Source organism: Cervus elaphus, chromosome 25 (genome assembly GCF_910594005.1).
Source record: "Cervus elaphus chromosome 25, mCerEla1.1, whole genome shotgun sequence".
In the NCBI taxonomy this organism is placed as follows: Eukaryota; Metazoa; Chordata; class Mammalia; order Artiodactyla; family Cervidae; genus Cervus; species Cervus elaphus.
The window spans coordinates 62,667,785-62,671,188 of record NC_057839.1 but is presented as its reverse complement, the minus strand read 5'-3'; positions in this window follow the sequence as shown (position 1 = coordinate 62,671,188).

Here is a 3,404-nt window from a genome sequence, read left to right as displayed (position 1 = left end):
GGGAATTGAGAAATTATGATTTTCCCAGGGTCATGCAATTTGCAAATGCAGACTTTCTTCCTGGATCTCAAGTCCGTCACTATGTTCATAGTGATGCTATTCCCACCCACACTCAGCTCCTTCACATGTGTCTGCACGTCTATGTCTTTAATACCTGGCAAAGCCAAATGAACAGCCTCTGTTATCATTCTGCAGTGCTTTGTTATTTTATTTTGTGTTTTTTGTATTTTACTGAAGTATAGTCGATTTACAATGTTGTGTCAATTTCAGGAGTACAGCAAAGTTAGTACCTCTGAATTGGCAATATGTTAATATAGAAGACAATATTTTTTATAAGAAATACAACATCCTCTCATTCCAAATTATCTGATTTGGAATTGGCACTGCCCTGGATGAATAAATGTAGCTTGCATGTAAGCACAGAGCACTTATCAGCAAGTAGACCGCTTCCCTCAATTAATCGAGAAGGACACAGGTCATAAGGTAGTTCTAATCATGGTTAAATATTCATTGAGCAATTTGTGCCTAGAAGCCATGGTGTAAATTATAAAGTACTGTTTCAGGGACAGCTATTAGTGATCATCACATTCAGGTCCTCTCCTCTCAATCCACCTCCTTCCTTCCTAAATGCTTCTTCTGCAGAGTAACAAACAGTGGGGTCATTTCTAACCATTCTTACTAAATCCCCTGTCTGTTTTTTCCCTTTCTTTATTTTCCAGCCTCTTGACTTAGCAGAATTCTTTTTTTGGTTAAGCCACACTCTCAATACCCTCACTGCCTCTTAAGAGTAAAGCTGCTCTCCACCAGCTACACGTGAATTGGGAGAAGCACTTATTGGGGAAAGTATCTGGTGATCTGAGAGCACAGGCTGTCGTGGTTCAGTCGCTCAGTCGTGTCCGACTCTTTGTGACCCCATGGTCTGCAGCACACCAGGCTTCCCTGTCCTTCACTATCTTCCGGAGTTTGCTCAAACTTATGTCCCTTGAGTCGGTGATGCCATCCCACCATCTCCTCCTCTGGCGCCCTCTTCTCCTTTTGCCTTCAATCTTTCCCAGCATCAGGGTCTTTCCCAACGAGTCGGGTCTTCTCATCAGAGAGCGCAGGAGAGGAGCGTTAAAGCGGCTCTGGGTAGGGAGCAGGGGTGTGACTCGAGGGGGCTTGTGGGGAGAGAGGGCATCAGGGAAGAGGTTTCCAGGCGGCATGATTTTTAGACCAAGAATCGGAAGGGTGGGTGTGTAGGGGGTTGTGGAGGGGTATGAATTAGCCAGTGCGTTGGCGGCAGAGAGCTGTGTTTAGGACCCTTGAGATGAAGCGGGCAGTGAATCTCCCCATTGGCTGAGTGTTGGAATGCCATGGTGTAGCAGTGAGGCTGTGTACCAAGTAACCACGCAACCACAGTGGTGCTCGGCAATTCGTGTTTGTTGCCTCTCATCTGAGGCAGTTGGAGAAGCAACTCTGTTAGATGTGATTTAGTAAAACTAATCATCTTCTTGGGTTTCCCAGGTGGCTTGGCTGTAAAGAATCTGGCAGCAATACAGTAGCCACAGGAGACCTGGGTTCGATCCCTGGGTGAGGAAGATCCCCTGGTGGAGGGCAGGGAAGCCCACTCCAGCATTCATGCCTGGAGCATCCCATGGGCAGAGGAGCCTGGTGGGCTACAGTCCATAGGGTTGCAAAGAGTCGGACACGACTGAAGTGACTTAGCACGCACGCACGCAGTCATCTTCTTACAAGCCCGTGTGTACAGCCAGGGAACGCAGGCCCGCAGAAAGCACAGTGGAGGGGATGGCCAGCTCTGGACTGACACACTCGGGTCAAACCCTGGCTCCCACGTTCGAGACGCCTTCTCCTGGGCAGCATTCCTGTTCTCTTCATCTGCAACATGGGAATGGCCATTAGGCTCACTTTGTAGAATTGTTCTGAAGGTTGGATTGAGATAACACATGAAAAAAGCTGGGCCCAGGGCCTGGCCCATAGTCAGCGCTCACTGAGTCGTAGTCTGTAGTATGTGCAGATCGGAGAGTGACACTATTCATTGATTTTATTAAGTTTTTCTCTGTAAGTTCTTTAGAGAAATGGTCATTTAGAACCACAGTAATAACATTAACATTGTGCATTAAAATTCATAAAGTGGCTTCATACGCCTTCTTTGATCAACATAATAATCTGGGTGGTAAATAAGGATGAGGAAATTGAGGTTCAGAAATGCTAAAAGTTACACACAAGGTTATTCAGCTAATATAGCTCCCAGATGGAATCCATCTCCTGGCTGGATTACAATCGTGCTCCAGACGTTCACACTGGAAGTTTTGAGAGTGAGGCTCCGGAAATGCACATGCTGACTTCCGCTTCAAAATTCGCTATAGAGTAGTGTGGGGTATAGGATGAGATAAGCTGGGCTCACCTCCCAACTGCACCCCAAGAATGTCGGAGGCTCAAAGGGCACAGTACATGGAAAGTCATTTTCTATACTGTAATGTTGCACATATATTTGTTGTAAAAATGTAGTACTATTTCGTCAAGTTGAATCTTAGCCGACCAGCATGATGTGGCTTGTGTGTTAGTTGCTCAGTCCTGTCCGACTCTTAAAGGTCCCATGAACTGCAGTCCTCCAGGCTCTCCTGTCCATGGGAATTTTCAGGCAAGAATACTGGTGTGGGTTCCCATTTCCTTCTTCAGGGGATCTTCCTTGACCCAGGAATTGAACCCATGTTTCCTGCATTGCAGGCAGATTCTTTACCACTGAGCCACCTGGGATATGGCTTACATTGTAACTTTTAACATCTTAAAATTTTGCCAAGAAAATGTGAAGTTTCCTATGCAAAGAAAGGTAGACATTTTTAATGACATAGGTCAATGAGCGTTTGGAAAGGAGTAGTTTTCCTGGCTCAAGTGTCCTTGCTTAACTATGACAAGTGTGTACCACAGTAATTACGCTTCATTCCACTTTAGGTGGAAGTCAGGGTAGGGTTGGTGAAAGGCTCACATTTTAATAGAAGATTAATTTTCTTTCTCGAATTATTGAAAGAGAGGAGAGAGGTAGACAGCACGCGCGTCCCTTCCACATCTCCGCGTTCTAACCTCCCTGCTCACGGAAGCCGCCGTCCTGCCAGCCCTGTCTTGCCTCCTCTATTCACCAGAGTCGGTGGAAATCTTTTCTTCCTAAAAATGCCTGTAATTTCCTGGTAGAACAGCACTTGTGGCACCTACCTGCTAACACCAGGCCATCAGCATGCACTGCTTTTGTACGTAATGACAGTCACAAAGCCGACTTGTACTGAGCACTTACTCTGCGCCAAGTATTGTCCCAAGCACCTTACTCGAAATAGTTCATTTAATCCTCAAAACACTCTGTGAATTGGGCAATAATTTGAAAATATAAATGGAAATGTTTTCACTTCCCA